Source organism: Acinonyx jubatus, chromosome B1 (genome assembly GCF_027475565.1).
Source record: "Acinonyx jubatus isolate Ajub_Pintada_27869175 chromosome B1, VMU_Ajub_asm_v1.0, whole genome shotgun sequence".
NCBI lineage: Eukaryota > Metazoa > Chordata > Mammalia > Carnivora > Felidae > Acinonyx > Acinonyx jubatus.
Genome location: NC_069382.1, coordinates 67,795,302 through 67,805,862, shown reverse-complemented (window position 1 = coordinate 67,805,862; position 10,561 = coordinate 67,795,302). Strand labels below are relative to the sequence as shown.

General features: G+C 38.3%; 1 pseudogene; it reads left to right on the top strand.

Annotated features, from left to right (window-relative positions):
- Positions 1-8,723: 8,723 nt before the first annotated feature.
- LOC106967466 (2-iminobutanoate/2-iminopropanoate deaminase-like) lies at positions 8,724-9,150 on the top strand (annotated as a pseudogene).
- The last annotated feature ends 1,411 nt before the right edge of the window (positions 9,151-10,561 follow it).

Here is a 10,561-nt window from a genome sequence, read left to right as displayed (position 1 = left end):
AATGACTAGGAAATATATGGGGTAACTAATGGATGATAAGGGCTATTTTAGGAAGACCCGTATTTGCAAACTCATCTTGTTATCCACTGCCCATCTACAGCGAGAAGACTTGCTCTTCTCACCCTGGTGGGGGTTTAGGGGGGATAGGAAGAAACTTTCCTGAAAGGGAAACTTATGTTCTTCTTTTAGGCAGATAAGTGGAAAACAGAGAATTCTCCCTGTATCTGTTGATTCTCAGTTGCCTTTAGCTCAAAATAATTCTTATGCCAAAGTGGCATATTTTGAAGTGGCATATTCTGTTACCTTTCAAAACATTTAGCGACAGAATAAGTCTCCAGAGTCTGCAGCTAAATAAATATCCAGAGGAACAGGGTGTCAGTCTCCCCATTTTTGAGACATCCCCAATCTTCATGAAGATTTTATCGAAGCTGACTCATTTGGCTCCATGGATGGAAAAGCACCACTGTCTCCTCCTCCAACTGAAGGGAGGGAGGAACTTCCAGTCATAAATTGTGAATGTTCTCCCTCCCTCAAATTCTGGGGCAGTAGGAGGAAATGGGATGGGGGAGTAGAAAAGAGATGGTTACTAATGGTGATGGAAGGGACAAATGCCATTTGGTAAGCCCTGGAAGCCATTAATGCCTTAGGAATATTTAGTGCCTTGTTGTGTCTTCAGCTTTGAGTTTCAGCCACAATTCTGAGACTACAGGAAAAGTACATATGCAATAGATATTAAAACCAGCCTTAAATTATTGCCTTAAAATTTCCATCTTACCATAGTAAAGATTTTTTGTCACTTGAAGATATGTTCCAGAGCAGTTTCCAAGTCAGAATAACTAAAACAAGTTGCCTTTGGATACTTGATATTTTATAGTTTCAAATCTTCTGTTCTCAGCCAACCCTAAGGGTGAAAGAGTCTAATTCATCTGGATACAGAAACAGCATAACCAACCAGTTTCTCATGGTGAGTTACTGCATGGGCTTCTTTGATGAGGAAGTTGGAGATGGAGTCAGCCAATGGCTAAGAATAAGGATAATCAATTCACATGAGAGGACAATCCGAGGTCAAGTTCCACCTGCATATCTGAGGATTATCCCTGAATAAGTATGTATATCAGAATCAATCAACACCAACGTAGTGGTTAAAAACTTGGGCTCTAGAGTCCAATGCCTGAACTGTTAGTCCATCTCAAACCCATGTTAATTCTGTGAACCTGTGACAGTTACAGAATTTTCTGAGCCTCTGTGCAATAATCCCTAAAAAGGTGTCTTGGGGCGCCTGTGTGGCTCAGTTGGTTAAGCATCTGACTCTTGATTTCAGCTCAGGTCATGATCTTGTGGTTCATGAGTTCAAGTCCCGCATGGGGCTCAGCACTGACAGCTTGGGATTCTCTCACCCTCTCTCTCTGCCTCACTCTCTATCTCTCTCTATCTCTCTCAAAATAAATAAATAAATATTTTTTTAAAAAACAAAATAGTGTCTCAAGGGTAATTGTGAATTGCTAATACACAGTCATACAAATGCAAGGCTTGTGTTGGACTTAAACTGTTATTACTATTAAATTCCACACTACATTCTAACATAATTAGAATGGATTATTTTAAAGGCTTTAGAAGGAAAAGGAGGTAGAGAAGACTCTTACGAAAATGTTTCACAGACTAACTTGTGATCAGTAATTTCATTATTTAGTACACAGACTGCCCATCTTCTGGGTGGCACTATTTTCACTGCTAGATTGTGCTTCCTAATGTGATTTTTTTTTGGATACCACATCACTTTGGGGTGATATTGCTTTTTTTAAAGTCATAGTACCATGTGACACTTATTCAGATTGTATTATCCATAGAAACCACTGAGACCAGTAGGTTTTTGAAATGAGTATGCTTTTTGTGATGTGCTATAATGAGAAAGTCACAAAGATTCAGATCACAAAATTTTACATAAAATACAAAGAAAAGCCTCCTTTATCTAAATGTTTTTACTTCCAACTTACTCTCTGTAACAGCACTAGAATAAAAGGAAATCTTTTAACTGAAGTAAAAATTAAGAAAATAAAATTATCGTGATGCTATTTAGAGATGGTACCAGTGGGAGACAATTAGGTTTAGATGAGGTCATGAGAATTGGGCCCGCATGATGGGATTAGTGCCCTTAGAAGAAAAGATACAGAGAGTTTGCTCTCTCCCCTCCCCAACCATGTGAGGACACAGAAAGAAGGCAGCAATCTACAAGTCAAGGGAGTCCTCAACTAGAAAACGACCATGCTGGCAACTTGATGTTGAACTTCTAGCCTCCAGAACTGTGAGAAGTAAGTTACTATTATTTAAGCCACCCAGCATATGGTAGTTTGTTATGGCAGTCGAAGCTGACTAAAACAGGATTCTACATACTTTTATTATCACCAAAAGTTTTTGAGTATGTTGAAATTAATGTGTGTATTATTACAGAAATAAAGATATTATTCTGAATGTAATCCATGAACATTTTAAAATAAGTCATAAGATTAAAAAAAAAACAATTCTGGAATTATTTATGTAGATCTGAATAAAAAGGAATAGTCATGTCCTGCTGGCTCCCTTGCTGAGGCTCATATGAGTCGTGTTGACCCAGCAAAACCTCCTCAAAGTGGGCACACCACTAAGAGGGCAAGAGGAATCCCAGTCTAAAGAGATTAATTCAGAATTCACTCACCATAGTGGTTGACAAATAATTTCAATTTAAACATAAGAAATTTGTACTTTTCACATTACCATGAAAGACTGAAATAAAAATGCCAACATGATAAAATTGAACACCCAGGATAATTGCCCTTTCGATCACAATTCATGAGATTCATGTTGAGCTACTTACTGAGTACACTGGATTAGTTAACTTTCTGACTTCAGTGTCCTCATCTGTAAAACTGAGAATAATAATAATAGTACCTGTATCACTGAATTGTCGTGAGGATTTTAGAAAAGTCCCTGGCTTGTGGCAAATTCTCAACTAATGTTTAACGCCCTGGCCTATCTGCATATTGATTTCAGTTCATAAATAATGTTGGTCCAGAAGACCAAAGACTCCAAAGACTCCAAAAAAATTAACAAATCATTTTTTCATTTAGACCATACTGAATATTCAGTATGCCTTTTACAAGTAAAAATTACTTATATGCATGAAAACAGTATGTTCCGTGGCATATGATATGGAGAATTTTTTATAGCATGAATTTATTCATCCATAGTTTTGGATGAGAGTTAAAGAAATTTAGAGAAAAAGTGTTTTAATCATCATATGTAATTAGTTTTGTCAGAATACAAAAATAGTTGAAATATAGTTTTTATACAAGTTCTATAAAACTATACAAATCTTCCCAATGATCATAAATCTGTTTTCATCACAGACTTAATGTTTGAGTTTTTTTTTTTAATTCAGGCAAATAAGATTTGATTTAATATTAAAAGTTTTAATTGTTCTGTCAAGGTACCATTTTACATTCCAACCACATTGCTTTTTTACTCAGTCAGAATTTCTGCCTTTTAAATGAGTATTTAGACTACTTGGAGATTGTTCCTTCTGAACCTTTTGAGTGTCCTTTTTTTCTTTGGCCTCAGATAATTTCCTGACACATAAGCATTGTCCCATACTCAGATAAAGAATTCAGGGGATCCTCTACAGATCTCTTAAATTCTCTGAAAGCTCCTTTTCAGGTATTCTGGCCTCTACACCTTTTTTTTTTTAACTGAGATACAATTGTCATATAGCACTGTGTAAGTTTAAGGTGTACAACCTGTCTAATTTAATACACTTACATAAGTGTGATATGATTACCACTGTAGTGTTAGCTAACACCTCTATTATATCACAATTATTTTTTATGATGGCAACCAATTAAGATCTAGTCTTTTAGCAACTTTGAAGTTTATAATATAATATTGTTGAATACAATCCCAATGCTGTGCATTAGGTCTCCAGAACTGAGGTACTAATTGCAAGTATATATACTTAAACAACATCTTCCCAATTCCCCCACCCCCAGTCCCTAGCAACCACTATTCTACTCCATGTTTTACAAGGTAAGCTTTTTTCTATTCCACATATAAGTGACATCATGCAGTATTTGCTTTGCTCTGACTTATCTCACTTAGCATAATACCCTATATAGTTTAGCCTCTTAGCCCACCTGATTTCTCAGCTTTTTCTCCTCAACTCAGGGGTACCACTGACATTCATCTGGGTTCTTCCTCCTTGTGCCATGGCCTGGAAATTCTCAAGTGGTAAACTGGGGCAATCACAGGATTCACCTCACTTGTTTCTCCTCTCTCAGAGAATCCTAACCTTTGTTGTTGGCTGTTTCGCGTCTTGATAAACCATTGTTTCATGTATTTTATCCAGTTTTTCATTGTTTAAGCAAGAGAGTAAACCTAGTTCCCTATTACTGTAAAAAGTCTCCCACCTTAATTTCTGACAGGAAAATTAAAATGAGCACCTGCACTGATTAAAGCAGTTCATCTTCCCAGTTGATGAACAAACATTTGATTGCCTTCAGCTAATTCCATGATGCTTCTCACTACCACTAATAGCCAGTCTCACCTTTGCTCCAACTGGATGGTGACCTGCACCTAGCAATGGCCATTCAGCATGCCTCCTGCTCTTCCTCACCTTGACTAGAAACATTCTAGCCTCCAAGACTTAGGAGAAAGGCACACAGGTGAAAGAAGACTCCAGAACAAGCTCAATCTATATAATTTAAAGCTCCCTTGCCCTTGACAATTGATTTGATTGTCATCTTCTCTCATCGTACATATCCCTTGTATACTGTATATAAACTGTCTTTGAGAAAAACCACACTATGTTCAGTTTTTCATGACGTCTTCCTCCTCTGTCCAAGGCCCTCCTCTATCATTTACAGCCCAAGAGGAGCACAGACTATGGTTCCTATGCCCCTGCAGTTCCCACTGACCACCAGCGGATCCACTTGGTATTACAAGGGTCTTCAGTGCACAACTAGGGAGAAGCCAAACCACATTCCCAGGCTCTGATAATGTTCCCCTCAACAGTGTCCTTTGGCCTATAACCACAGGGGTGAAAAACTGGACCTCAGGTAGACCTCAGGTGATCCATTAGGGGAAGATTCCTGAGCAGTCATTAAAAGTAGGCTTGGGGCATGAAAGCAAGCCCACGCATTTGCACAGGGAATTCTATGGTCCTGGAGAGCCTGGAGCAGGAGTAGAAGTGGGGAGGCAGGAGAATGGAAGCTCCTGGTTTGGAGATGTTCTGGCCCAGTGAGGAAGTGGTGAATGGAGGACAGGGCACCCAGAGTAGGGGTTCTAGTCGCCCAGTTCTAAGAGTGGTACTGCCCCATTGTAAAACTCTCATTAAAGAACCATATCAAAATGTATCTAACTAGTTAAGGGGCACCTGGGTAGCACAATTGGTTAAACACCCAACTCTTAATCTCAGCTCAGGTCATAATCTCACCGTTCCTGAGTTTGAGCCTTGCACGAGTCTCTTCACTAATGGTGTGCAACCTGCTTGGGATTTTGTCCCTCCTTCTCTGTGTGCCTCCCCTGCTTGTGCTCTTTCTCAAAATAAATAAATAAACTTGAAAAAAATTTTAAATATATAACTATTTAAATACTTCTGTTAATAAACCTTGCTCTCTCTGTACCCAATGTAAATTGCTTGGAAAAATCAGACTCATAAGTTTAGTGACAACAAATAATTTTATCTAAAAAAAACCCTGAATACTTCAGCAGAAAAATTTCCCCCTCACTGGTCAAGTGGGTTTCTGGCACTGACTAAAATAACAAAGAAGTGTCTAGGGAACAGATTGCAAGATCAGATGAAATAAAATGTACCTCTTGAAAAACAAAGTATTGGAAATCCATTCTAACCAATATTTGTCTACAAGAGATGCAGTTATATTTGTCTGCAGTGAATTGGTCCCCAGGCATGAGTCCCGTAATTGGGCTCAGACATGCAGTGATGTTCTCATATGGACGCGAGTCCTAAAGGGAGAGACAGTGAGACTGTGAAATGTCACAGGAAGGTAAAGCAATGCTGTGTGCCAAGGGGTTCCTTCAGTCCATTTCACCCCCAATTTCTCAAACTTCACTAGCATGTAAGTGTGTCATGTGAAAATAAAAAGAAATCTTCCAGAGAAAAATCTGACCCTGTCCTGCCAAGATAATTCCTGACTAGATTTGTTTATATGTATTTTCAGCTGACTAAAAGGTAATTTATTATTTCTTTTGGGTGAGTAGAGGTTTTTCTTTTGGACAAACAATCTGAAAAGGTTTTTTTTTTTAATAAATTAACAAGATCTTTTTATTGCCTTGGGCCCATAACAAACTTGAGAGATTTGTTTATATGTTTCTCATATGATATTATTACAAAAAATTCATAAACCAAACAGGAAGCTTAGGTTCATTAACCTGTGACTAAAGGGAAAAGGTTGTATCTGAAACAAATTTGGAAAATTTCAAAAATGTAATATAATTTTGCAACATATTACAGTGACAGTAAAAGCCAAAAACTAGGTTTGATTAAAAGTCACAACAGCAACACAAACTTATATTTCACAGAGAAAACTTACTTCCTATCTTCAGAGGGAGAAATACAGAGAAGGCAGGAATTTTCAAAGAGAAAAATTATCAGAAATTATCTGTGAACTCCAGCTGGACATGCATATTGCTTGTGTCCAATATGCATTAATTCTCACTGAAATTTAAATGAATCCTACCAGAAAATTGGCAACGTGGGGATATTAGAATAAAGTATAAAATATGTGTTTGATTTGTGCAGGAATTTGGACTTGTTCTGAGGCCGAAAAAGATAATAGGACTTAAGAAATTACTAGGATTTAAGTGAGCAGGTCTATTTGTATGCAGAAAAGACTATTACAGTAGTTAATCCTGAAGGGAAGTAGTATGTCAAACTGCTTAGGAAAAGAATCAGGTGTATGCTTTAAGGAATTAGGATCTGTTCAAAGGGTCTTTAGGTAACTGTTAGGCTGAAATGAGACAAAATGCACAACGCCCTGAAAATTATAGAACCGAACCCATTGGTTCCCTTCCCATGTTGTCAACGCCTTGACTCATATCCAGACCTGCTCATTTGGAAGGTAAAGCATACCAAGGAGGAATCTCAACTGCAAATATCACCCCACCTATATCCTGACACCCCAAAATATGTCCCTTTCACAAAAACTACAGAACATTTATGAACGAAGTTGAAAAGGACACAAAGAAATAGAAAAATACTCCATGCTCAAGGATTGGAAGAACATTGTTAGAATGTCGATACTACCCAGAGCAATCTACACTTTTAAGGTAATCACTATCAAAATACCACCAGCATTTTTCACAGAGCTAGAACAAACAATCCCAAAATTTGTGTGGAACACAAGACCTTGAATAGCCAAAGCAATCCTGAAAAAAGAAAAGCAAAGCTGGAAACATCCTAATTCTGGACTTCAAGCTGTATTACAAAGCTGTAGTCATCCAAACAATATGGTACTGACACAAAACCGACACATAGATCAATGGAATAGAATAGAAAACTCAGAAATGGACCCACAAGTATATGGTCAATTCATCTTCGACAAAGCAGGAAAGAATATCCAATGGAAAAAAAGTTTCTTCAACAAAAGTTGTTGGGAAAACTGGACAACAACATGCAGAAGAATGAAGGTGGACCACTTTCTTACACCATATATAAAAATAAATTCCAAGTGGATAAAAGACTTAAATGTGAGATAGGAAATCATCAAAATCCTAGAGAAGAACACAGGCAGCAACCTCTGACCTTGGCCACAGCAACATCTTACTAGACATATCTTTGGAGGCAAGGGAAACAAAAGCAAAACTGAGCTCAGACCTCATCAAGATAAAAACTTCTGCACAGCAAAGGAAACAATCAACAAAACTAAAAGGCAGCCTACAGGATGGAAGAAGATATATTTGCAAATGATATATCTGATAAAGGGTTTGTATACAAAATTTATAAGGAACTTATCAAAGTCAACACCTGAGAAACAAACAATCCAGTGAAGAAATGGGCAGAAGACATGAATAGACATTTTTCCAAAGAAGACATCTAGATGGCTAACAGACACGTGAAAAGATGCTCAACATCACTCATCATCAGGGAAATACAAATCTAAACCACAATGAGATACTACCTCACACCTGTCAGAATGGTTAAAATGAACAATTCAGGAAACAACAGATGTTGGTGAGGATGCAGTCTCTTGCCATGTTGGTGGGAATGCAAACTGGTACAGCCACTCTGGAAAACAGTATGGAGTCTCCTCAAAAAGTTAAAAAAAGAACTACCCTATGACGAATCGTTAAAGAAAATGTGATATGTGATTATATATATATATATATATATATATATATATATATATATAAAAATAATGGAATGGAATATTATTCAGCCATCAAAAAGAATGAAATCTTGCCATATGCAAATGACATAGATGGAAATAGAGAGTGTTATGCTAAGTGAAATAAGTCAGTCTGAGAAAGACAAATACCATATGATTTCACTCATATATCGAATTTAAGAAAGAAAAGAGACGAATATAAGGGAAGGGAAGGAAAAATAAGATAACAGAGTGGGAGGAAAAACATAAGTGACTCTTAACTAAGAGAACAAAAGCAATAGTCTTCTGGTTAGTCAGGTGAGATGCTATGAGAGACAGTGTACGGGACTGTTCTCTTGGAGGGACAGCAAGATGGCAGTGTTGGCCACGGTGTCTTTGATCAGAAAGGTGATCAGCATTGCGAAAGCCCCAGGAGCTGTTGGTCCCTGCAGTCAAGCTTTGTTAGTCAACAGTACTATTTACATTTCAGGACAGGTAGGCATGAACCTTCCAGTGGACAGCTGGTGCTAGGAGGGATGGCAGAAGAAACCAAACAAGCCCTCGTCAACATGGGTGAAATTCTGAAAGCTGCAGGTTGTGATTTCACTAAAATGTAAAGACAACTGTTTTGTGGGCTGACATAAATGGCTTCAAAACCGTCAATGAAACCCACAAGCAACATTTCAAGAGTAGCTTTCCTGCTAGAGCCACTTACCAGGTTGCTGTTCTGCCAAAGGAGGCCGTGTGGAGACTGAAGCCAGTGGCTGTCCAAGGACCTCTCACAACAGCATCGCTGTAAGTGGGTCCAGCATTATTTAGCCTGGAATTATAATAATGTTTTTAAATTAACATCTTGATTTTTACAGCTGATGTTGGAAAGTGCACGTCTGACTAAAACATTTGAAGTTATTGTGGAAATACCCTAGAATAAGGGGGATTGAGCATGAATTGAAGATCAGAGGACAAATCCTGTTACCGGTGTTATAAACCACCCTTAAGCACACTCATATGACTGCGTATGGGAAAAGAGACACTCATTACACACTTACTCTCATAAATAATTGTAAAGGGAAATAACGTGCAGGAGAGATGAGTTACTATTCCTGATAAATAATAAAGCGCACACCTCATTCAATTAAATTCTATTAATTTAATGATGTGAAATACTTAGTTCTCACATCAGCTATCTACTTCTGCTTTCACTTGAGTAAAATTGAAGTACTGGAGTTTGAGTGGTAGAAGTAAAGAAGACAAAAGCGGACCAAAATTTTAAGAGATAATATTTTTTCTAATGGAAATAAAATAAACATGCAGTTTTGAATGAATGAATGAATGAATGAATGAATGAATGAATGAATGAAAACAATAGTCTTCTATTTCTGGCCAAGATGAAATAGCAGATCAGATTTACCCTCCTGCCTAAAGCAACCAAGAATACTAAATGAAGTTGTTTGGAACAACGATTTTAAAGACACCGAGCATCAGACAGTGAAGGGCAGTGATCCCTAAGAGATAATAAACATCCTTGGGGCTGTCCCAGTTTACTGCTTTAAGAGTTTCCAGACCCCAGTGCAGGAAGGCACAACCTGAGGGCAAGGTCTCCTTGAGTTGAGGAGAAGCAAGCAAGATTCTGGGGAGATGAAGGAGGCTAGAACTGGCCATGTAGAGGGTTAAAGAAATCTTCTCACTGAAGAGAGAAATCTGGGAATGTGCAGATGGTTCTCTTTAAGTACTCAGCCAAGTACTGATCAGCACCTGTAGGTGAGCAAACAATCTGAAGCCAGAAAAAGAACCACCTGGAAGGATTAAAGACAACAGCACTCAAGGCACTCACAGACCTGGAACAGTGTCTGCTCCCACCAGCCAGAGAGGAAAACTTCCTAATTCATGGGGCATCAGATGGGATTTGACTATATGGGGCATCATATAGCCTTTGACTATATGCTCCACTGGTCCTGCGAGACCTGAAAGAATCAAATACACATATCAGGGTTTAATTGGAGAACCAGGACCACAGTGACTAATATGGAGTGAGGGGTTCCTTATAGGGTTTAAACTTAATTGTCGGAGAAGCTGGGGAAGGAAAACTCCGGAAGGGGGTAGCTGGAGAACCCGAGAAACATCTCTAAGCCGGAACCACACGGAGAGCTGGTGCAGAAGTCTATGCAAAGCTGCTGTGTCTGTAGCCGCCTGCTGGCCAGGCGGAGAGT